Source organism: Myxocyprinus asiaticus, chromosome 42 (genome assembly GCF_019703515.2).
Source record: "Myxocyprinus asiaticus isolate MX2 ecotype Aquarium Trade chromosome 42, UBuf_Myxa_2, whole genome shotgun sequence".
Classification (NCBI taxonomy): domain Eukaryota; kingdom Metazoa; phylum Chordata; class Actinopteri; order Cypriniformes; family Catostomidae; genus Myxocyprinus; species Myxocyprinus asiaticus.
Window position 1 is genome coordinate 27,874,988 of NC_059385.1, and position 27,311 is coordinate 27,902,298.

Genomic DNA, 27,311 nt, shown 5'->3' on the forward strand with positions numbered 1-27,311 from the left:
TAATTTGATTACGTCATTCGCAATACTTCATGGGATTGGGTTAATTTCCTTATTAAAGACTTTAAGTACAAAGTCTTGTACCGTTTTAATTTTGTCCAGTTTTCAAATACTTTTTTGCAATGTTGTAATGGTTTGGCTCATAGCTTAGAACTCTTTTATTAAGGATTTTATGAGATCCCCATGGAAAAAATGAATGGGAAAAATAATTGTAAAATTGGGTGGGCTCTGTTCAAATATGGCTCGTCAAGACACGTCATGCTAGGTTTGACATCAAGGACAAGATACGTTGAACCAATGATGATCGATATCATTGATATCAAATGTGGCATTTTTGAATAAACATAATTGTACTTGAGATTTGAGTACTATGACGAAGGTTTTCAGCAAATAACAACTTAAATGGTGTCTGTTCCTTACACAAAGATATCGTATGGCTTCAGATGAGGTGCAGTATACTGCAACAGAAGATGTACAGACAACTTTTATGGTATTTTTATGGTATTATGGTACTGTATTTCTTGACATTTTTGGAATTTGACAGCCCCAATCTCCATTATGAAAAAAACATGTTTTCCCTTACAAAAATCGAAAGTTCACGGCAAATTCACCACTCATTATTTTCACATGCAAATGAGCTTGTGATTCGCCGCAAAAGTATGCCAGAGGTTTGCAGCTCTTCACCGGTAGTGGTGAACCTGCAGCAAACCTTTGGCAACAATGGACAATTTGCCCCAAGTTTGCTGCAAAGCTCATTTGCATGTGAAAATTATCAGTGGTGAATTTGCAGCAAGTTTGTGGCAAATTTGCCATGAACTCTCTCAGTTTTTGTAAGGGTTGGGTAAGAAAGTAAGTCAAACAGTCATGAAGACAACATGAGGGTGATTAATTGATGACAGAATGTTCTATTGAACTATCCTTTTGTTTCGGAGAATTTAGGCAGTCTACAGCCTTTTAAGTCTTCCATGGAAGTAAGCTAATGCTAATACTAATGAAAAGTACTCAGAGTACAGACACTGATAGTCCTGTTTTGTCTAAAAGCAACAACTTTACGATAACTAAAAGATTGGTTGGGCTACTGTCTCTCTCTTATTCCTTGGAAAAGAGTTACAGATACAGCGAAACAGAGAGAGAGAGAGAAAGAGAGAGAGGTTTAAGAATGTCTTAGCAGCTGTCAGCTACAATTCATCTGTTTACATGTCGGCTCGCAGCACAGCCACAACAAAGACATAGCAAGACAGCAGAGGCACTTGCCAAGAAACAGTTCCATTCTTTATCTCTTTGTGAACTGCAAGGTTGGACTGAGAAGTCAAAATAAATAACAATATAGCTTTATTGCTGTGTCGCTCTGCGCATGTAAGGAAACAAGAAAATGGTTATGTTCGAGCCATTTGTTGCAGCTGTGTGAATGAATGTCAACAAACTTCTGTCTATGGCAACATGTTGTGAACAGTATTTAGTTTTGCACTATGCAAGAGCCGAGAGTTCACATTGTTAGTATAAGGGGGACTGTGCTTTTAAGGCATTGGTGATCAAAGACATGCTCATGGCAAGATTGCACTTGTGTTTTGCACTTACCCAAAACAGATGTTTATCTCTGAAGGGTTTGCGGAGAGGAACAAAGGGTTTGTTTACTCTGAAGTATGTGGCTGAGCATTGACCTCAGGGGGTAAGTATGGTTTAATGCAGTCCATGATGTGGTCTTCTTCACTAAAGAACACTGAAGAGAAACCTGACTATCCGTATAACACTTAGAATATTTGCATATTGGGATTACAATAGATTAGGGAGTATAAACACAAGCTTTAGAGATATACTTTCAGTTCTTGCATAACAATAGCTCCTTTCCAAAATGTACTGAGCACCTACGTAGACAGCATTTTAATGCATGGAGGATGAGTTGAGAGAAATGGATCTTTTGGTTAATTTCATACCTTAGTGTATTGATAAAAACAGTTTAATCATGTTAAACAGTTTACATGCTGTTGTACTGAATATCAGCACAGCTGTGATTCAGCCGTAGGAACAAGGCTGCAGGATATCACATATACAGTACAACAGCATGATTTTGAGTGTGATATTTCTTTTATATGACAGTTTTATAAATTTGAAATTAATGCCAAGTGACTTATATTTTAGACAAAATGGCCAAGTAAACACTGCAGCTAAATACAGTTTTCACTCCCTTTTTAGAACTTAGTCCAATTCTGTACACACACAGTTTGGTAATTAATGGGAGTGACAACTGCATTGTACAATATAATTAACTCCCAAAAATTCCTGACTGATCTAATTGTGAATTCGGCAACAGTAGGCCGAAAGTTGTTCAGCTGAAATCGGTCTGTGCTTCCTAAAATATGAATCACTGCCCTGGTGCCCCAAGTGGCCGTAGCTGGAATGTTGTTGAACATATTGACACGTGAGATCCAGGCTGCATTCCACTTCACTTTTAACATCCACTTGCTAAGTCCCCTAAGCACTTACCCTCGGGGGAATCCCAGTTGCCAATTTGGAAGTCCGTTCCACTTCGTTAAGTGAGCAAGGGAAGTTTCTGTTGACAGACCATCAACCCCTTGATTTTGACAGAGGGAGCGAGCCTACACAGATGTACGCTTCAGGCAGCACCATATCCCACAATGCAACTCTATTGTGACGTGACAGCAGATCGCACTTCATCAACCCCAACCCCCACATAACTCTAATGTATGATGGAAGAGAAGTTAGATCAATTAAGCAGTTTAGAAAAGTTGTATTGAGATTTAACAGCATAATATTTATAGCTACCTGTGGCAGCAGGGGCGTGTTCAAGTGTCTGTCCGGAGAGAGAGAAAGCGGTAAGGGCGCTTGCACCGTGCCCCCGCTGCCACACTACCTTAAACTGTTTTTTCACAGTTATAGCCTATGTGTTCATTGTTATGTTACAGTTACATTTTTGTAAAGCTTGATTAATACATAAGCATCTAAAATTACAACTAAACTTGTATCTGTGGTTGCATCATTCTCTAAAAAATGTTTTCTTAGGTGCAAAAATCACTAAATAATTCCACAAATTGACATCAGCCCTCAATGTGCTCCAAGTGATCAAGGGTTTAAGGTGTTCCAGTTAAACCCATTGCACGGGTTCTGCCAGTAGTGGGCACTCGCAATGACGTACATCCGAGTCCATGAGACAGAGGGAAGTTAGTGAGGGAAGGGCATACAAATTTGAAGTGGAATGCAGCCCCAGTTTCAGGGTTGTTTTCAGGGTGTGTGTATATATATATATATATATATATATATATATGTATGTATGTGTGTATATATATAATGAGATACTATAAAATTATATAATAACAACTTAAAAATATTTTCAGTTCATTTGGTATTCATGTGTACAATTTGGATTATTTTAAATACTGAAAAAATTCAATGTTGTCACAACTGCTGTTGTCATTACATCACAAAAGCATTTCAGAGAACAACTTTTAAGTTTCAGCTGAATTTAAAATTTGCATGGGTTGCATTTATTGGATAATGGAATAGATGGCACATTTGAAAATGTTTAATATAATATTAGCAGCAATACATAAGAGTTAAGGCACCTATAAATACACCTGGTTTTAAATTCCATTGCACACCATCTAAATGTTGAAAATGCAAGAAAAAAACAGTATGAATTCCCTCTTAAAAGGTAGCTATAACAGCAAGGTAGCTTATTAGGTTTTGGAAAAGAGCTATGGAATACACCAAGGTTGTGCTCTATTCAGAACTTTTGAATTTAAGGAAGTAGAACTAAAATGGATTGAAATACAAAACATTAAGTGTATTTTTTAATGATACATTTCATTTCTCAGAATGAATTAATGATAAACATGCTATTGTACACACAACAAATTTCCCCAAAACCTTCAAAATCAACACAACGCATGCTTAGGACGCTATCTTTTAATTGCTATTGAAGAGATTCAATGTTGAATTGGAATTTTATTTTTAATGACAGGAAGAGTCCTGTCATTAAAAATAAAATTCCAATTCAACATCCTTTGGAACGTGGCCAGTTCCATTCAAATTCCAGCACATGAAAGGAAAGGGAGCCATTTCTAAAATTCTGAATTTTGCCCAAGCCTGGAATACACAAATCGGTGTCTTCTGTGAATCTACTGCTCGCCTTTTGTATTACATTTATAAAGGCACAAGTGTTTTCCAAGGACAGCAGACTTCACTGAGGTGGCAACTCATTAGCAGATCAGAGGTGGTTTTGATAAAAGGTGTGAAAGAGAACTAGAATGTACCAACTCAACAAGGATACTTACCTTTAAATAGACTGATAATTATAGGGACTGATAATATACATGAAATGCTCTTGTCCGATTTTACCCCAATCTAACACACACTCTCTGGTCAGATGCTCATCAAGCCCTTCGGAAGGGTACAACTCTCCAGACAGCACTGGTACTTCTTCAAATGCAGTCATGTGCATATGTAAGCACTAAAAGGGACACATAGGTACAGGAACATACATGTCTGGGACCCTTTCAGAGAATTCATGAAGTGCTCCAAAGAATTCCAGCTGGACCTGAGCCACTGTTTTCCTGATAAATCACACAGGGCTGGTTTTGATCTTTGGCACTGAAAGTCTTCCCTAGTCTGCGTCTGTAAAGAGATCCAGGGACTGGATGGGGAAAGAAATGGTACATATGGTTTGTTTGCTATATTCCAAGTCTTATGAAGTTATATGATAGTTTGGCATGATAAACAGACTAAAATTCACATGACAGGGTTGGGCAATAACGTTGCATCGTATTTAAAATGCTAAATATTATTAACTATATTCGATTACAGTTACAATAGAAATGGTTGGTCATCCAAATAAAATTACATTCAAAAGGTATTCATATAACTGATAAAATAAATAAATAAAAAAAAAAGGATAAAAACAATATTATTGATTAAAAAACAAAACAGTACTTGGATCAAAAGTAATTAGCAAAAGTAAAAATAACTTTACAGCACAAATGCAATCGGTTCTGCATTAATGTGTGGATTTACTGCTCCATCTTCAGTGTTCTTATGGCAGGTGGCTAGTATCAGGGCCATTAGAGCAAAGATATATTGCAAAAATACCATTCTTAATGAGTTTTTTTTGTATTGTTTTTCTATAAAAAATAACTAAAAATCCTTCAAACAAAATTTACCCAAGAAGAAACTACAAAAGACACAATAGGCATTTTTTCAGAGAAGTGTATTTCATCTTACTGTACTTGTAGATGTTTTTTCACTTGTTAATAGTCAAAACAAGTGAAAAATCTGTCAGTGCTGAAGAAGTAATTCAAAGTATTTAGTGTACGTTCAGACACGACTCAACGGGGGCCTGGGTGGGCCTGTCCCATCCAATCATGAGCTTGGCCCACCTTGACGACTACAGCCACTCCCACCCATCCAACTTTACGGCCCACCCAGAGGGTCTTATGGCGCAACTTTCATCTTACAGCTGGAGCCGGGCCTGTTATGTTACTGATATGGAATACGTTAAAATGTATTCTGTAATCTTTAGTAGAAAACCTCCAACTCTGTTCACACACGTTGTCATCTTATTAAGCATAATCTGAGATTGTAAAATGTAAGATTATGCATGTAAACACACCAAGTGAGTTGAACTCGTAAATGGATCAGTCCAATTAAAAAGATCCCGTTAAAAAGTACAAATCAGACACAAATCATTCACAAATCGGACATCGCCTCTTCTCTCATGAACTTTCATGAATGTGAAATGCAAAGATTTTCTTTGAATGATGACTTAAATTTCGGTCAGTTCCTCACACAAAGCATCATATCGCTTTGCACAAATAATTTAAACCATTTTAACGATATTTTTATGGTGCTTTTTTGTCACTTTGGAGCTTGACGGCCCCACTCCTAATTTACTTTCATTATACGGAAAAGAATGGCCAGCATGCTCTTCAAAAATTCACATTTTATGTTGAAAAAAAAAAAACATTATTTAGGGTGAGTAAATAATTTTTGGATGAACCGTTCCTTAAATGAATCCAATGCAATAGAAGCTGATATGATGCTGTGTGAGAAATATTGGATAAATGATAAACCGTTCTTTTTCAGTAATGAAAATCGCACCCAGTTTTCCCAGCCCCATCACTCTTATGTTGGAGTGCCACTGTCGAGAGCATCTCGAGTGTTTTGGCAGAGCTCGGTCTGAACAAACAAGCTTCCGCTAACAGTACAGATGGTGTTGCTGGAGACTCTGCACCCACATTGGAGGTATGACATGAAGGAATGTAGCCCTGAGGTTTGAGGGTCATGTCATCAGAGACTGCTATCTACTCAGCTCCTTCCAGAAGCTCTTCTGGGTTTGGATCCCAGCTACTTTCCCACAGCTGACTCTCATATTGCAGCACTTTACAGAAGATCAAAGCCAAATGGCTACGGAGCCGACAAGCTTCAGTCTTGCTTCACGTTACTAGAGCACACTCTTAACTTTGAGACAAGCCTGCGGTAGAGTTTTCTCAGAGTACAAAGGGAAACATAATCAGGATACAAAAAATGTGTAACTGTAATCCGTTGTAGTTATGTAAAAACCCAATGTAATCAGATTACAGTTGCATCTGATAAAAATGGAGATTACTAGCAGCAAAAGATCTCTTCTGGTTCTCTCTCGTGACTCACGTGAGTCAGGGGCTCCACTCACTGTTGCATGTGTACATAAAACCTGTCTCACTTCACCACTGTGCTTTCGATGCAAACAAGGTCAAACCATTAAAAGGGCTGTTTCATCGCAATGGCAACTGGAGAAAATGTATTATTGTCTCTGAAATTTTGACACTATTGTCTCTTCAAAGGAAAAAAGAACCTAACCTAACCCCAACATCACAGTTCATTGCAGTGTACTGTATGCCTTCCAGCAGTGAAGATGCCATAATTTTCCAGGAAACATTTGAAGGTTAGACCAAAGGAAAATCACATTGGTAAGTTTAGCTAAAATTAGTTATCAGGATCCCTCTGATAGTTTCGCCATCCAATCATCCGTCGATCGTTCCGTGGGAGCAAGAATAGCTGCCAGTACTGTGACACAAATTGCACTTCATTGACAGTACAGCAGAAAGGAACATGTTAAGAACTGAAGTGGAGAAACAAGCAGTCCTCCCGGTGAACAGCCCGTATTCACGTATACGGGACACAAATACTGTCAAAACTTCACTGTCACTTTTCAATTCCATCATAACTTAAGTGGAAACCCTAAAGTTGTTCTCTGAAATGCTTTCATAATGTAATGATAACAGCAACAGGGACTGCATTTCTTTTCTTTTCTTTTTTCATAAAATAAATCAATAAATTATACACATAAATAACAAATGAATTTAAAATGTTATTAAGTTCTCAGGGGAGAAAAGTACAATGGAGAATTTATCTGATTTTAATACTTAAAACTGTATTGTTGAGACTAGTTCAAAAGTCTGGGTGAGGGAGAAATTATGGCAGGTCTCATAGAATGAACATTATTATGACTACATTTTTGCAAACTGACTTTTACGTGCCTTGTTCGACGTTTCGCCGCAGTTTCCTGGTAAGATTACTACTAGAGGTACTACAACAACTGTGCATTTATTCACTTTCACACAAATAATGACTACAACGGCTGATTATGACTTCATAAACACTTATTTTTTGCACTATTACTCACAAACTGCTATGTTATGTGTATTATAGACCCATATAGATTCACACACTTTTTCCAAAGTGTTTAGCTTCCGTCGGTAGCTCTTCTGACAGAGTGTTGGATTTTGGAGTCAGAGTTCTGTGGTTCAAGCCCAGTCAAACACTGACACGAGCTGACATGTGAGATGAAAGTGTCACAAAAACTACACAAGATGACGTGGATGCTTCAGACAATGTGCTTTTCATGTTGCGTTTGCTTTAAGGACACTATCGGTTGGTTTAGGTGTTTGTTTAGAGTAAGAATGTCTGTTTTGTTTACCTCTCATTTGCTTTTTGAGAATAATATTGGTTAGGTTTAGGTTAAAGTTTTATGTTAGGGAGGTATGTTTTACTGATTAAAACCTCCATCTAATATTCACCTTAAAGGGATAGTTCACCCAAAAAGGAAAATTCTCTCTTCGTTTACTCACTGTAATGCCATCCCAGATGTATATGATTTTCTTTCTTCTGCTGAACACAAATGAACATTTTAAGAATATTTCAGCTCTGTAGGTCCATACAATGCAAGTGAATGGGTGCCAAAATGTTTATGCTCCAAAAACCACATAAAGGGAGCATAAAGGTAATCTATATGACTCCAGACACAATATGATAGGTGTGGGTGAGAAACAGATCAATATTTAAACCATGTTTTACCATAAATTCTCCTCCCTTTTTTTACCTGTAGTTTTATTTCAAAATCATAGGCGAAATATTATAATTGTGAAATCATTTGAAACCCACTCTACAAAACAATAGATTACTCAGTTAATATTAATCCATGGCATTTAATATTTTGGCTTTTATTATAATTTAACTTTATCTTTCATCAGTAAAAAAATGATCAAAAACTAAATTTCGAGCTGGGGGTGTCTGGTTGAGTTGACGTGGAATGACCTTGTTTACATTCAACTGGAATGCAGCACACTTGACGGTCTGTAAATTTAATCTCACATCGTTATCATTAGTTATCAGAAGACTTGGAATTTAGCAAACAATTGTATGGACTACTTTTGTGGTATGTTTACCCTTTTTGGAGCTTGACAGCCATAGTTACCATTCACTGTCACAGTATGGAAAAGAGCAGCTTGGGCATTCTGCAACTGAAAAAATAAATAAAAATGTTTCGAGTGACATGAGGATGAGTAGATGATTACTTCATTTTGTTTGGGTGAACTATACCATGTCAAAATGCTAAATTGAACATTTGTGCATTGCGACCATCAACTGCAGTAGTAGGTCACCTTGAAGATTTTCAATGATTTGCTTCACTGTCATTGACAGGATGTGCAGCTAAGTAGATTAAATGTACAGCAAATCAATAGCCAATCACTTAGTGTGATGGCATTAGGCAGTGGAACTGAACTGGAGAAGGTGAAGGACCCCGAGTCTTTCCTTCTGAGTGCATGCAGCTAATAAAAAAGGCAAGGAGAGACCAAGATGGAGACATAGTCTTCAGAAGCTTCTATGTATTTTCAAATAAGGGACCCTTCTCATCTATTACATTAAATATCCTCTCACTGGATCTCATTCACTAAACAATTCACCTGAAATGTCATCATTTACTCACACTCATGCGTTACACTGTAGCAAAAACAGTGCTCACATGAACATGAAAATAGTGTGAACAAGCTTCTCTCATAAATGCGTTATGTCAAGGTTTTCACTGAATAATGACTTACATTTTGGGTTGTTTCTCATCATATCCTATCTTATACCTTCAGACAACTTGGAATATGATGCATGAGTTGCATTGACTACTTATATGATACTTTGCATCCTTTTTGATGCTTGAAAGCCACAGTCCACTGCTATTGTACTGGAACCAGGTACAATGACTGTGATATTCTTAAAATTGTTGCTGTTGTTCTATCTATCTATCTATCTACAGTTGAAGACATAAGTTTACGTACACCTTAGCCAAATACATTTAAACTCAGATTTTCACAATTCCTGACATTTAATCGTAGAAAACATTCCCTGTCTTAGGTCAGTTAGGATCACTACTTTATTTTAAGAATGTGAAATGTCAGAATAACAGAGAATGATTTATTTCAGCTTTTACTTCTTTCATTAGATTCCCATTGGGCCATAAGTTTACATACACTTTGTTAGTATTTGGTAGCACTGCCTTTGAATTGTTTAACTTGGGTCAAACATTTTGGGTAGACTTCCACAAGCTTCTCACAATAAGTTGCTGGAATTTTGGCCCATTCCTCCAGACAGAACTGGTGTAACTGAGTCAGGATCGTAGGCCTCCTTGCTCGCACACGCTTTTTCAGTTCTGCCCACAAATTTTCTAGGGGATTGAGGTCAGGGCTTTGTGATGGCCACTCCAATACCTTGACTTTGTTGTCCTTAAGCCATTTTGCCACGACTTTGGAGGTATGCTTGGGGTCATTATCCATTTGGAAGACCCATTTGCGACCAAGCTTTAACTTCCTGGCTGATGTCTTGAGACGTTGCTTCAATATATCTACATCATTTTCCTTCCTCATGATGCCATCTATTTTGTGAAGTGCACAAAGTCCCTCCTGCAGCATAGCACCCCCACCACATGATGATGCCACCCCCATGCTTCACGGTTGGGATGGTGTTCTTCAGCTTGCAAGCTTCACCCTTTTTCCTCCAAACATAATGATGGTCATTATGGCCAAACAGTTCGATTTTTGTTTCATCAGACCAGAGGACATTTCTCCAAAAAGTAAGATCTTTGTCCCCATGTGCACTTGCAAACTGTAGTCTGGCTTTTTTATGGCAGTTTTGGAGCAGTGGCTTCTTCTTTGCTGAGCAGCCTTTCAGGTTATTTCGATATAGGACTCATTTTACTGTGGATATACACTACCGGTCAAAAGCTTTGAAACACTTACTCATTCTTTATTATAATTGTTTTTTTTCCCACTTTAAAATAATAGTAAAGTCATCACAACTATGGAATAACATAAATGGAACTATGGGAATTATGTTGTGACTAAACAAAATCCAAAATAAATCAAAACTGTGTTATATTTTAGTATACTACAAAGTAGTCACCCTTTGCCTAGAATTTGCAGACATGTACTCTTGACATTTTCTCAACCAACTTCTTGAGGTATCACTCTGGGATGCTTTTTAAACAGTATTGGAGTTCCCATCTATGTTGGGCACTTATTGGCTGCTTTTCTTTATTATTTGGTCAAAGTCATCAATTTAAAAAAAAAAAGTCATAATTTCATAATGAAATAAATTAATATGGTGGCACAATTATATTTTTGTCTACAAATCTAATTTCAAACATTTAAGCATACGCCTTCAGATCAAAAGATTTTTAAGATCATGAGAAACATTTCAGTCAAGTGTTTCAAAACTTTTGACTGGCAGTGTAGATACTTGTCTACCTGTGTCCTCCAGCATCTTCACAAGGTCTTTTGCTGTTGTTCTGGGATTGATTTGCACTTTTTGCACCAAAATACGTTCATCTCTAGGAGACAGAATGCGTCTCAAGGATGACCCAGACTTGTGGAGGTCCACAAAAATTTTTTTTTCTGATGTCTTGGCTGATTTCTTTGGATTTCTAATGATGTCAAGCAAAGAGGCACTGAGTTTGAAGGTAGGCCTAAAAATACATCTACAGGTACACCTCCAATTCAGTACACCTCCTATTATAAGCTAATTGTCTAAAGGCTAGACATCATTTTCTGGAATTTTCCAAGCTGCTAAAAGGCACATTTAACTTAGTGTATGTAAACTTCTGACCCACTGGAATTGTGATATAGTCAAATAAAAGTTAAACTATCTGTCTGTAAACAATCTTTGGAAAAATTTCTCGTGTCATGCACAAAGTAGATGTCCTAAACGACTTGCCAAAACTATAGTTTGCTAATATGAAATCTGTGGAGTGGTTAAAAAAGTAGTTTTAATGACTTCAACCTAAGTGTATGTAAACATCTGACTTCAACTGTATCTATCTTTCTTTCACATTTCACATGTTTTAATGCTCCGGGAGTCTGCTTTTTGTGTATGTGTGGTTTCAGTTTGTTATAAATTTTATTGTAAATTTTAAATAAAGTGTAAAGTTATTGATGAATCATGATTTCTGCATGAAAATTTTATACATTAATCTGCCTATATCAAGAGGGCTATCGCTTCTGGGTTAAATGCAACTGCAAAGGTGCAGTACATGTATGTTTTTCTGTTATTTTATTTATGCACCTCAACTAAACACAAATGTCAATTTTTGACCACGATACACTTACATAGACAGGACGTCATTTTCTTAATTTTCCAAAATTACCATAATACAGCAAAACAACTTAAATAATTTCGCATTATTTCAAGTTGCTTCCTATCATCTTTTTAATGTAGACACAACTCTTCCAACATCACAACTCAGCAACTCTTCCATTGGTATATATGACTTAAATTGCATAAAGATATTTCCGACTCTACTTAGAGGCTGCACTGGACCTTGAAAAAACAAACAAACAATACTTCCAACTGAAACATCCTTTTGTCAAACCAAACTTGAGCATTCACTGTACTGCTAACTTAACGTGTTAATTTGTGAAACTAATTGTAATACAAAAGATCTTCTGCCCAGCAAAAGTCACTGAGGAACCAAAGTGCTAATGAGTGGTGAAGTCCTTCCCCAGAAACAGTGAGGTTGGAACTAAGACAGACACTGCGGGGGGGCTGGATGTGCCTGAGTGAACAGAAATGTGTGGAAAGGACTTGTTCAATGTACAAATGAAGGTGTGTTTACTTAATAGCCAAGAGCAGATAAGCAGCCAGTTGTTTCCTGACCATCAGCCTTGTTTATCCTGTGACCTGAGGCTCGGTCCACTGCACATGGGCCATCCAGGTTACATACCTCTGAGGCTAATCTGCATGAGAACACTAAGAAGCTCTGAGAAACACCAGTGGGTTAAAACTCTTTTAAAGGGCCACTAGCAAGATAAAGCCCATATAGAGCTTGTGGAAATAAAACTCACTTTCATTTTATCCATAGAGTAGTAGTTGATTTTAGTGATAGTGTATACATTTTTCAAAACAAACCTAAACTACATGACAAAAAGTAAGTAGACGTCTGAACACCACAACCATTAAAGGCATAGTTCACACAAAATGGACATAAAGCAGATATTTTTTAATGGGTGATTCTCATTAAACCTGTCAAAAACAAAGCATGAAGAACAAAGTCAGTTCAACAAAGCATGAAATTATATTTTGCGTAAAGAAAATGAAGCCTACTTTAGGACTAGGGCTGTCAATTGATAAAAAATTTGGTAACACTTACTATGAAGCCCATATTTATTATGCATTCATTCATAATGTCTCATAATACAGCTTATAAGAAGTTATAACTTCTCAAATAATTATAACTACAGTTATAATACATTATAAGACTTCCCCTATTCATAGTTATACTTGAGAGTATAATGCATTATAACACAAGCAACATCCAATTTTAACGCAGAAGCTAATAAAAATTAATCGTATAAGTGCTGTTATGCAAAAGCAATACAGTGTAAACAGTCAAAGGGCTTTTTGACATGATCATATTATAAGTGGTCTTTGCATGCTTTAAGTAAAGCATTAAATCTTCTTATAAACAGCCATAACATAAACTTGTAACATACAATACATTACAAGTCAAATTTATACAATGGAAGTTATTTATAACATAAGCCTCCAAATAAGATTCACAAACATTAAAGTTCATTGAATAGAGTCCAGTATAGAATCAGTTTAATTTTTGTTTTTTTTTGTTTACACCCAAGAAGATTGGCTACATGTGTAATCAACATACATATTTTTTTATTTATTTTTTTGAGAGAGAGAGTTACTGATATATTTAAACCTTGTAGTTTTACAAGTGTTTTTCGTAATATCTTAAAATTTACACTGAATGTGTGTTATTTTGTATTTTGTGCATGTGTAATGTATATCATTTCCAGCATGAGTTGAAATGTCTTATAAACACTTAAAAATATCTTATGGATGTTTATAAGACATTGCTTTTGTCACTTTATTTAAAGCATAACTATTGTATATATTACAAATATATATAACACATTATTACTTCTGCAGATAAAATTGGATGTTGCAGTGTTATAACGCATTATACTCTAAGGTATAACTATGAACAGAAGTATTATAATGTATTATAATTGTTGTTACAATCATTTATGAGAAGTTATAATATATTATAAGGTGTATTATGAGACATTACTAATGCATTATAATGACTTTACAATGCATTATAAATATGGACTTCATAAAAAGTGTTACCGACTATTTTAATCGAATTATTTACATAGTATGCCGATTCATTAATCTAATTACTCGAATATATAAATATTTGCTGAGAAAGTCCCTCAAATAACAATAATTCAATATATAATGATTAATGAATTATAAATAGTTCTATTTAAATAATAATAAATAAAATATATATATTATAAAATATAACAATTCAGATAATTAAAATGCATTACATTATTGTGGCAGATGAGTAAAGCACTGATAAGGCCATACAAAAATTGGCTTTAGAATCCAATATATTATTTCTATATTATTGAACATAAGCCAATCATTGGCCTACAGTTTACAGCAATCCATTTTGCAACTGAATTCTATTTACTATAAGGGCTTGTCTAAGGACACATCAATGTACAACTGTGTCAGACGGATACTTTTGGAGCGTCTCACTTTGGTTGCGTCACGTCATAAACATACCGTTTTTAGGTTGCACTGTCAGGTTAAAATAAAACACGTCTTGAGATCCCTGCATTCAGATTTATGCTCCATCAAGCTGTGTTGCAAATCATAATGTTTGAACGAATTTCATAATAACCATCTTTTTTCACATTGCGGTAATGAGAATTAGGGGGTAAAATGTATGCAACGGTCATCAAATTAAAAGACACAATGTGAAAAATATATACTTTCACATATACTAAAAGATTTAGACTTAAACTTTAGACTAAAAGACTTATTTTCTATCTGCAAAATATAATTTATTTGTTTCTTTTGATTTAAGGGTAAAATAGGCATTAGCCCCTGCTGGAAGTTGCTGTAACTACATCGATGGAGGCAAAAAAAAAAAAAGCATGCTTTTCAAAAGTAACTGCATGTTCTGGCAAAATATTTTTTTCATGCAACATTAAAATTGCATTGCATTATATTATAGTAGATGTACCAGCGGACATTTTTTTGGAGGGTTATTAAAAACGTGAAAAGAATGTATTTTCCCTGCTTGCTGTAACGTTACCGTTTTTGTAAACTCTTTAAGAAATGTTGTAAGATTAGTAAAATAACATGTCCAAAACCATGTTAAAGGGATAGTTCACACAAAAATGAAAATTCGGTCATTTATTCACTCTTATATCGTTCCAAACCAGTGTCATTTTTTCTTCAGTGGCACACAAAAGGAGAATTTCTAAAGAAATTTTGAGCTACCATAAAAGTAGTTTTGTGTGATTAAATAAAGGTCTTTATTCAATGACAATCTTGCCCTCTGCCACAGCTCTCAAATCTCATTAGCACCTAAAGCCATTGGCTTTCTAATCAAAATTTTGTAAGATGTGATAACCAAATTCCCAGGGAAATCCACAGCCAATAAGTAATTGGCTCTTATTATGGGTCAGGTTAAATGAAGACATGTTTATAAGGTAAGATTGCTTCATTCATGAATAATTTCTCCAGGGTTTTTCTTGCACCCCAGTTTCATTTGTGGCTACATTTAGCCAGGCCTTAAATTGAAATATTATTACAGACGCAGGCTGCAAGGTTAGATAACAACCATCCAGGGTGTAATTCAATGCAAAATGTCGTTCCGTCCGAAGTAAAATATTTTTGAGGTTTCCTTTTTAGAGTTTAACCTTGGTCTTGGTTGTAGACGTGGGCTTAATTTACTGTTTTGACTGGTTCCTTTCAATGCTTTAAACATTTTGGGAAATAATAATCATTCCAAAATGGCCTCATCAAATTCCTCCTGTACCAAGGTCTTCATGAGCAGTTTACCACAGATCCACAAGTCTGGCAAATTCTAGAGACAAATTAATGTGTTTTTGTTGATGGTTCAATCATTACACACTATCAGATTTCACTCACTGGTACCACCACTGCTACTGCCAGATTCCTTTCCAGTGACATTTTCTTAATAAGATTCCTGTTGGATGTTTTTACCAGTGGCCATATTTTATTATATGTAAATGCAACATGGGAAATCCTATCCACCTTGGACCACTTGGAGTAGCTGTTTGGCTGGCGCCGGAACCCTTGGAAGATGTCACTGGTAAAACATCTACTATGATATAATGATAAACCTGCAATTTATTTGCTGCTTGGGAAAACAGTATTTTGTCAGAATAAATGGTTACCTTTGAATGGTCATCAATGGGGAAACATGCTTTTTGGCACCGTATGGTGTAGTTACCATCTGGAGCTAACGGGAGACCAGCCAATTCCTGACCCCCTTTACCAATTAGCCCCTGCTGGTAGATGTCGCAACTACACCATTTTGCATTCAATGTGTTAATATAGTGTAATATGTTTAAAATAGTTTGTCTGGATATTACATTTTACACACTGAAAAAAATTGGATTTACTTAAAATACAGTATATACATAGCACTTCTGCATCACGCTTTTTAAGTAAATTCAACTTATGGTAATTTTATGTCAGCCTAACTAAAAAATCTTTGTTAGATATACACAAATGTATCAAATCATTCAACTTTATTTACTTAAAAATGTATGTCACACAAATAAGATTTAGAGAGTAAAAGCAAGTTGTTTCAAATAAACATTTATATCACTGTATTTACTTAATACACTTGGCGCTAAAGATAATAATAACGGAGGTTAGGCATTCAATTTAATTCCCCAAAGAAGTGCACATAAAGCTGCACTTCAGCTATGCATCTTCACATGCACAGGGAAACATGACATGGATTGATCAGGATTCAAGATGACGACTTATGGAATATTAATAACCCTAATGGTGACTTTACACAAAACAGCTATTTACAATAAAACAACATCAATTATATTAAAAATAGCTAAAATCCCTGTGAATTCTTAATAATAACTAATTAAATGTCCACATAAGTTCCTTTTGACCAAACAAACATGTTTAAATGGTTCAAGCGCAAGGGCTTATGGGTATTCCCCACAACCTCAATTCTGTACTTGATTGTTTGAGTTAGTAGTACTTAAAATGTTAATTTTATGGATTTGTAAGCTAAAGAAGTTTAAGAAACTCATGATTATTCATTTACTTTATCTAACTCTTAAATTCACCTTAAAATTGAAATTTCCCCACAGCCACCACCATTGTGTCCTTGAGCAAGGCAACTTAACTCCAGGTTGCTCCAGGGGGATTGTCCCTGTAATCAGTGCACTGTAAGTTGCTTTGGATAAAAGCGTCAGCCAAATGCATAAATTTAAATGTAAAGCTAAAAATGATATATGTACAGTACATTTCTGAGTAGTAGCAATTTATTTTTATACGCTATGGTTGTTGAGCCAACAAATTTTTTTTTTTTTTGCTTTCCGGTGCAGCTGAGATGTCTAAAATTATAATAAAAATAAACCCTTTGACAACTGACCATTACTAAACAATTTAGACCTTTGCATTACAGTATTACATTTAGGGCTGTCAATGTATTAAAATTTGTTATCAAATTAATTACATGAAATACCAATCAATTAATCGAAAATAGCTTGAACACAGCATGAATTTAATTCTACTCAATCCTAGTGTAGATCATGAGCAGAGCACACTAAATGAATGTGCCAGTGTCATGCTAAATGCCACACTAGCAAACTACAAACAACCTGATGTAAGACTGTTTTGCTGAGATCTCACTCCCTTCAGTCAGAGGTATGACACATTTGCCATTTAAGAATGGTGGAGGGGTGACAGACATCACTGCAATTCTCTCTCTCTCCGATTCCCCGTCATGTGGATCTCGCTGAATTAACAACAGAAGTACCACCTGAGTATAAACAACTGTAAAAGAGTGATTTATGATGATTCATGGGGTAACTTTACCTTGTGAAAGTGTGTGATTGTGTATTTATCCTGTCGAGGCTTGCTGTAGAACGCGTTTGTTCATTGTTGACACTATTGTGTCTTCACTTTATGATTTCATTAGTCACTTAGTGTAGGACAAATAACTCAGGAAAAATGCTTGGTGACAGAATCACTATGGATTTCAATTAGCGTTCATGAGGATATGCAGCTGAGTGTGATCACAGATGAAAATGTTCAGATCAGCTTGATGTCTTGTCAGTTCTTTAGTAACAAAAGGAGCTCACTGGTCACTTGATGAGAACACAAGACCCGGCCTCGGCAACAGAATGATTTTTTCAAGCAAGCCTGATATTTATTTATTTTTATTTCGAAGCCATTAACTCAGCAGGGAGTCTCGACGGTCAAGTGATTAACAACCTAATGCTGGAAGACGCTAACGTGCGCTTCGTCACCCTCCGCCTGGCCGGCGATTATGTTAATGAAGCTCACAATTGAAAATCTAGTGTGGCGCCGGCTTTAGTAAGTTCGAAAGTTAAGTGGGCCTCCTGATAGGCCCTTCTGGTGATTGACAGATGAAATCATCTCATTTATGTCATAATGCAATTAAGGAGCCGATTGTTATCTGACTACCTTGGATGAGACCTGTTTAAGATAAATACTGTCAGGAGCAAATGGTTCATTGTGTAATATCACTCTGGCTTCCACAAGTGGATCCCTTCAGTGTTATGAGAGGCTGGATATTTTCCTTAGCACTCTCTCTCTCCTTAATTGTTCTATTATATCAGTATTTTATCATATCCGACTCTGTCAAACAGAGGATCCATGGCAAGCCATTGGTGTTGAGCGCCACACATGGGAAGACCCCATGAAATGGCTTGACGGGCAAAATTTTCTTCCCTGTGTTGACATATTCTTCTTGAAACAGGAACCTAGGGCGAAATATAAACTAAAATGTTTGTATACAATAGGATATGAAGCAGGTCATTTGTGTATTGATCAGTTCTGTGTAATAAACTGTTGCTGAAAAAATTATTGAAGTAAAAGTTTCCAAGGAAATCAACCTTGCGTATTAAAAAGTCGGGTTGCTACGGGGGTGATTCCAAAGGGGAACAAGAAGATCTTGGCTTCTACAACAGCCTATAGGCAGTGAAGATTTCACCCTGTTCTTGTACAGGGGAAAAAGGATTAAGCAAGCTAATTTTAGGGCTTATTCACAAGGGCAGAGGGAGATAGTGAGCAAGATAATGGCATTACTGGTCCATTTAATCTCCCACAGTCATGTGACCAACAGTAATGATGGGTATTTTGTATTTTGGCCGGAGACAAGAATGTTAAGTGTTTCTTTGTCGGTGTTACTGAGTACAAATGACATTGTCTTGTCTTCTACCACCTTCAAAATCCACCACAAGTGCCACCATCCATGTTTCTTGCCAGAGGAAACTTGTCAAAGTCAAGAGGGTGTGTCTAGTGCACTTAAAAGACTATTTTGAGCTTTTTGACACCAAAAAAAAAAAAAACAAAACAAAAAAGAAAAGTGAGATGGGATGGACCCCCAGTACTTTATAGCTGAAGTGTGCTATTTTTTCCATGTTAAAACACCATCAGCAGAGACAACTATAAGTAAACCATTCATAGGTTGATGAGTAACAATACTTCCTTTTCGGTATTCGCTGATACAATACCTGTTTTTTATTTTATTTATTGTTTTCTGAATTCCATATTCAACCGTTTAAAACTTCTATCATCAAAATGGCAATTAAATAAATGAATTCATTAAAACTTTAATCAAATGAAAATATAACAATTAATTTTCAACATAATATTGTATTATTTTTAATCAAATGAAGTGCTTTTATACAGAACCTCACAGCACAATCCAGAATACAACATTGGAGTTATATTTTGTCAAATAAAGTGCTGCTCAACGACACAGATGTGAGATATTGCTTAAATATAATAATAATTATTATTATTAGTAGTAGTACTACAGGGAATATTACATAACCATACTGTAGATATATATTTTTGTCGTACCTTTTCAATTTAAATGGAGCTTTTATTTCGGCGGAAGCATTTATTTTCAAGTGAAGCCCTTTCCGTTTCTATGTTTTGACGGTAGCTTCTCACCTCTGGAAATGCAGGTTGCTACCTGACTCAGCATGCTTTCCATTCAAAATTGATCGTCCCTATGCACGATTCCCTTCTAAAATGTTCCCATCTACTGTGACAGCTTTGGAGGGCTGAAAGGTGTGTGGCTTAGTAACTAAATTTTACAATACTTTTTTGGAAATGCTGTTTAACACGCTCTTACAGCATGACTATCATGATTGTTCTCCCCTCAAAGGCTGCTATCTAACTAAATAAATATGTAGTCTGTATGTGCCTCGTGTTATAAAGTTAATTAGTGCTCTTCTCAAAGTCATCTGCTACAAAGAGTGCACGTGTTGCTCATGATGGTGTTTTTCGTACAGATATCTATTTTTTTCAGTTTATGAGCAGCCGCCATCACTTAGAAGTGCGCAGCACATGCAAACTATATATTGATCTCATTAAATTGCATCTCTGCGGTTAATAATCACACTAGGACATAACGTGATATTAATTTGAGTGGTGAATGTTGTTTGCATAATGACATTTGTACGTCAGATGGCATCGGTTTTTGGTATTGGAGCATTTTTACGAGCATGAGTACAAGTATATGAGCGCAGAATTGGTATCGGGACATCCCTACTAAAATTGTAGTGAGTAACAATCTTTTGGATGAAACTTATTGTATGATTACTTAAAAAGGTAATTACTTAAATTACTTTTCTGCCGATTACTTCAGGATTGCTAATTGCATGTTTTCATGAAAATCTAAATTTTTATTTTATTGAGTACAAATTTGTTGTCTCATGAAGCCTTTTCACAGCTTCCGAGATCAGTAGGCATTAGTTTACAAATGAATCATCAGTGTTGGAGGTAGTAATGGACCATGTAATCTGAAATACGTAATCATATTACAAAAATCAAGTACTTACGATTAGATTCGATTTTTTAAATATCATTTTAAAGGTTAAAGTTGAGTGTTTTTGGATTACAGTACCTATCACCCAATGGCAATAACTAGTGTTTAAATTACTGATTATGTTTTTAAAGATTGAAAAGTGCCAGGTAAAACTACACACATTGGAGACAGTGCGGTCCTGTGCCTTGTATGACCACATACAAAAATAGCTTGACTTTCAAAGAGACACGGAGGAAAAATAACTGATCAATGCAATCATTGCCGTATAAAAATTATAACCATTGAAAAAAGACTGCTCATTTGTAAAAGTTTTGATCATTTTGATGTATTGAATGTACAAGTGTCAGATAAAAACGTTCAAATAAACGTTTTGGTTAAAATGCATGTTAAAAACAATCATTTTAGAGGTGTTTGCCACATGTAACTTTGTTGTTTCGCATCATACAAATGCACTCCGACCCATGCTTCAGGATGGCAGAAAAAGCGTAAAAAAAGCGAAAAAGCGTAAACATAAAATCAAACAGCCTCTTGTAATTTGTCAGTTGTAAAACAAAACATACCTGAAAAAGTACAACTAAAGGGAAAAACTAACACTAAGTTGGAGGGCAAACGAAAACATGCATTTTAAATTTTATGAGAATTGTTTTTATTTAGAAAATTAGGAATAGGAATTAGACTATTTTTTTTATTTTTATTTTTTATCCAGCTTTGAAATGAACAAAGAGCGAATGTCTCAGGAATGTTGTAAAGATATGCATTTTGTACCGCCACATAAGTATTCATGAGAAGGTGTGGCCTTAACCCATGACAGGCGCTTTTTCTGCCATCCTGAAGCATGGGTCGGAGTGCATTTGTATGATGCGAAACAACAAAGTTACATGTGGCAAACACCTCTAAAATGATTGTTTTTAACATGCATTTTAACCAAAACGTTTATTTGAACGTTTTTATCTGACACTTGTACATTCAATACATCAAAATGATCAAAACTTTTACAAATGAGCAGTCTTTTTTCAATGGTTATAATTTTTATACGGCAATGATTGCATTGATCAGTTATTTTTCCTCCGTGTCTCTTTGAAAGTCAAGCTATTTTTGTATGTGGTCATACAAGGCACAGGACCGCACTGTCTCCAATGTGTGTAGTTTTACCTGGCACTTTTCAATCTTTAAAAACATAATCAGTAATTTAAACACTAGTTATTGCCATTGGGTGATAGGTACTGTAATCCAAAAACACTCAACTTTAACCTTTAAAATGATATTTAAAAAATCGAATCTAATCGTAAGTACTTGATTTTTGTAATATGATTACGTATTTCAGATTACATGGTCCATTACTACCTCCAACACTGATGATTCATTTGTAAACTAATGCCTACTGATCTCGGAAGCTGTGAAAAGGCTTCATGAGACAACAAATTTTATGCACAATATCTCACGCCACCAACACAAGGCACAACTTAAAGCACACTTTTGTACAGTAATTATTTTATGAACTACCTCGACCAAGTAAATCATGCAATGACTTGTTAAAATTGCAGCGCTAAATTCCGCAAATGTTTTTTTTAAAACCAAGACAGAGCCTGCATAGCAGAGTAAGTCAGAGTGCTGGTAGCTGTACTGGCTTTGGTGCGTCTCACCTGGTTTAAATTTGCAGTGGCTTTGGCCACGCGGCTCTTATGGTGTAACATTAACTCTCCTTCCTGTTCTATATGAAAATTTAAGCGTGATCCCAGAGGAGCAGTAAAAGGCTGCACACGGGCCAAACAGTGCTGCTGGTAGTGCACACTTGTGGTAGATCATTCAGGCTAAACCACAGACGGTTGGGCATCATCAGAAGCACCGCTGGACACAGTGCTTTGGTAACAAAAATTTGAGACTGATGAAAAGCGAAAGGAACTCTTTATTATCTTGCAACCGTTTTGAACTAATTTTAGCCAGAGAGTGAAGCATGGCTATAAGAATAGCGCATGATTTAGGCAGTATAAGGTAGTAGTTTTAAAAATACAGCTGCAAGATGAGTCACATTCAGTGGAAGAAATTATATATTATCTGATATCTTCATATTTGCCACCTGGAATTGATTGGAATTGAGGTTTTACCTTAAAGAATGCATATATTTTCCTAATCGTATAAAAAACTAAGTGTCTAGTGTACCATATTTGTCAAATATCTAAATGGAATCAATTATTTGAAATATATTTTCTATCTGAAAAAATTACAGTTGTTGCCTATAAAATCAAACCAACATCAAATACAAATTAGGTGAAAATAATGCATGAGATGTTAAAACATTATAAAACTGATTCTACATTTTGACAGAATAAACCGCATTCTAAGACATTTTTAATGTTGTTTTCTAAACTGCAAAAAATGACATCTTATGTCATTTTGCTTGAATGTTTAAATACATATTTACTGGACAACAAGACAAAAATACTTAGTAAGAAAATTATTTTTGCAGTGTAAGCAGTTGCTACATTGCTTTGTAAAAGCAAACAGCTTACAGATAGGCTTATGAAATATATTACATCAAGAATTGTTTATTCCGATAATTACTAATAATATATTATTTACCCAGTTATCGAACACTAATATCTTTTATCATATGGTTGTTGCCACCGTTGCCACTCAAGTCCATGCATTAAAGAACATCCCTTATATGAGTAAAAATCACTGTAACACACGTCTTCTTGCTACTTTTTGCTTTAATAAATGCTTATAAATGTTATATTACATTTGAAATAATTGTCCGGCACATATTTTAGATTATACATCTCTTTACTGTCTGCACTATTTTTTTTTTTAATTAATCGCTGTTTTCAGTTTTGGAGTTAAGAGTGTTTTCACTTGCAGTGTTTTCAGAGCTGATCTTTCTTTTTTCATAAAAAAAAAAAAAAAAAAAACCCATCACATCAGCTACATTATCAACAACACATCTCTGAGACAGTGAATACAAATATATTACAGCTGCAAGTCTCTATGGTGCCTGCAGAGGCATTAAAGCCACACTAAAAAAAAAAATAATTCATAACGCTTACCTATTTGAGTTGTAGAAAGTTTTTACAAAAAATGTAATCTTTCATTCAGATTAAGTCAGTTTTACTGAGCCAAAATAATTAAGTTGGATTAGGTAAAATTAACGTACTATAGTGGTTTTAACTTAACTTCATTAGTTTCTTCAAACTCAATTTACTAAGGTTTATATAATACATTTTCTTATGTTGGAAAAACTTAATTTAATTAATCAATAGTATATGCCAGGTGAGCAAGTGTAAGAACAGTGAAACTGTTGCACTGTCAATTTAATAGCAACTGTTTATTGAGCTAAGCAGCACTCAAATCAAGTATCACTTGAAAGTAGAATAGAATACTGAATAAAATAAACTACAATAGAATAATTAAACAAAGAGGGGCTGAGTCCACATTGAAAAGCTGGGAATTAAAACCTAATTTCAACCTGTGAATAACAATTACTATATCCCTACCTGAAATCTGAATTTTAATGGCTCTATTTAAATATCAAGATCCAAATCTCTATCTGTCAGTGGCGCTTGCATTCTGTCTTCTGCCCTCTGCCCATGACGTGCATGTGTAATTTAAAGAGCCTTTCAAATCAAATTTTTGATTTTTGTGGCATTTAGTCCATGTCTTGGCTTTGAGTTCCTTTGATACCTTAAATTAACTGGCATTTTATTTTATTTTTTGGCCACAACAGTTTGATTATCCAGGGCATTTTTGTCAATTCGGGTGGCAATTTTGCACAGAGGCCTTGTTAATTTCTGACCCTGGTCACATTGCATTCTCTGAGCTGGTCTGCTTCATCACAGACTCTGAGGATCACAGTCGCTTGATCCAGGCCAGATGTGGGGTGGATGCTACTTTTGCATATTTTTTTACAGCTTCTACAGAAGAGCCGCTTTTTTACGATGGCAGCATTGCTGGTGAGGTGAGATGGATTGGCGATGTGTGACACATGTACGTAATGATTCAGACCTTTAAAATCTAACAACAGCTTTCAACTAATTATTTGATATATTTAAATATTTTAAAAACTATTTGAAGAAAATTTTCACAAATCAATAATGGCATCTAATGCAAACAACAAATTGCATTCAATGCATTTTTACTTTGACCAGTAAAACACTGCACTGATGTGTTTAATCCTCGATATAAACTAAAAATGCACTGTTCTGATAGGGCCATGGACAGCAGGGGAAAAAACAATGCAAAAGACAAATAATAAAATGTAACTAACCATATAATCAAGTTAGGGGAGGAAAATAAATAGGCGTATCAACTTTTAAAAGGGAGGTGAAAACATTTCTGATATCTGTTATCGTTGACAAAGATTGTGCATCAAATCAAACTCTATGGTAATTTTGCCACAAAATAATCAGTCACTTGGTAGAAGCTTTAAAAATTAAATATGGGTGAAACAAGGTAAATGGAAAGCAGGTGGCGAGAACCGGTTTGATAATATAAATAAAGGTTTAATAATAAACTTAACCAAAAGCACAAACACACATAAGTGTCGGACAGCTGTCCGTAACTCTCTTTCTCTGTTGCTCTGCCGTCTCCGGTCGGCCTTATCCCTCTCGGGCTTCATCAGCCCAATTAGGGGCCGGGTGTGTGGAATCATGACCCGGCCCCGCCCTCCGCCCTGCCACATTGGGTTCACTTGCAATATGGACAAACATGTTGTTTTTTTTTGTGTAGTGATTGGCTGCTGAGATTAATATACCTTTTAAAGTATTTTCGTGAACATTAAATTAATTTTAACATATTTCAAATCAGTTTGATTTGAACAACATTTTTGTTTTGTACAACTAACAGTTTTGGCAAGTTGTTCTCTGATGTAAAATCTGAGCAGCAAGACAATAATTATGTGCATAAATATATAACTTATTTGTGTAACTAAAACGTGAGACTTATCAGCCTGGCTACAATGTGAACAACAATATTTAAAGAATAGACATTTTTATTACCATGATGAAAATGCACATTTGAACTAATTTTAGGGATTTTGTTTGTGTGACCAACAGCAAAAAAAATAAAAAAAAATAAAAAAATAAATGCACTGAGGAATAAGCTTACTGATTTCTTTAGAAGTGTCTCTATTGTTAGAAAATAGAAATAACAAATCTGCCATGAGTTTTAAAAAATATCTGCAGATATCGGCCATTCTTAAGTCTCCACACACGGAACAACAGTTAATATAACCCTTCTCAGATAGAAATTGTCGTTGCCCCTGATGTTTTGCCATTTCTATTGGAAAGAGTCATTCCAGACAGAGAGTGAGCAGAGAATGAAGCATCACCTCCTGGCCTTCTTCCCTTTCATCAGTTTCTTGCTCTCCTCTCGTCTCCTCTTGTTGGCAGGGTTGCGTGGATCATAGATCTCGAATGTGTCTTCGTCTTGCATGTTGGCATCTTTTACCTTTCTGCTTTGTTCATCAAAGTGCATAACATGGGCCATCCTAAATCAAAATAGGAAACAAAGCTCAGTTCAAAAGAACAGCGAAATGTAGCTCATGTGCCACTAAATCATCAAAATCAAAGTTAGAAGTGGTGGGAATTTCCCAGTGGAACGGATCAGACAAACAGGTGGTTTCACAACTACTTTAGAGGAACAGTTCACCCAAAAATGAAATTTACGACATCATTTACAGTATTCTCAGCATGAGATTCATGTCAAGACCCAAGAACTAATGCAGTATGGCAACACTGATGAAAAACCGTGCACCAAGTTCAAATATGTGTATGCAAGAATGAGATGTGAGATCTACGTTGGAGGGCAAGATTTTCAGTGAATACTTTTGTTTTGTGGTAGAAGTTTTTTTTTTTTTATCTTTTATGTTTACAGCAAATTACTTATATTAGGGCTGCACAATTATTCGAATAAATAATTGAGACTACAGTTACAGCTGACACAATTAACTAATTGTGAAAAGTGTCAATTACAGCATCCCACTGAGGTGGACTACTGATGCATCAAAATTTTGTAATTTATAATGTGTTTTTATAATTTATTTTTTTTTTTTACTTTTTGCATGTGTTGTTAAAGTCTAGTATGGCATTTACCAAATTACAGGGTTTACTGGTGCTACATCACCATGACTACAAAGATGTAAAATTGGATATAACTTTACGCAGATATGTTTAGCAAGCGATTTTATCACAATAAAATCATGTTAACATGTATAGTTAATGTTTACTGCATGATTTAAATTTCACATGTGTTACCCTGATTAAGTGTTTAGTGTTTGTGTGAGTGACACTGATCACTGTCTCTATATGTTTATTGGTCATTGCTCCTGGAAGGGCCACTATTGGTGAACTTCATGTCATCATGTGCCCTTCTGTAATTACTACGGTGATTAACAATACCTTATAAAGTAAAAAGCAGATTTGTACAGTTTCAGAAGGTTAATATCAAGTTTATGATGTTTTTTTTTGTTTTTTTTTTTACTGTAAATTTAACAGTTTTTTTTTTTTTTTTTTTTTTTTTTACAGTGCCATTGTGGTCATTAGGGATGGGCGATACCACTTATGTTCTTTTCGATCCGATACCAATAATTTCAAGTCCAATATCG

General features: G+C 35.4%; 1 pseudogene; it reads right to left on the minus strand.

Moving 5' to 3' along the window:
• Positions 1-23,551: 23,551 nt before the first annotated feature.
• The window catches only part of LOC127432658 (spliceosome-associated protein CWC27 homolog), a 76,061-nt pseudogene continuing 72,301 nt past the window's right edge, over positions 23,552-27,311 (minus strand).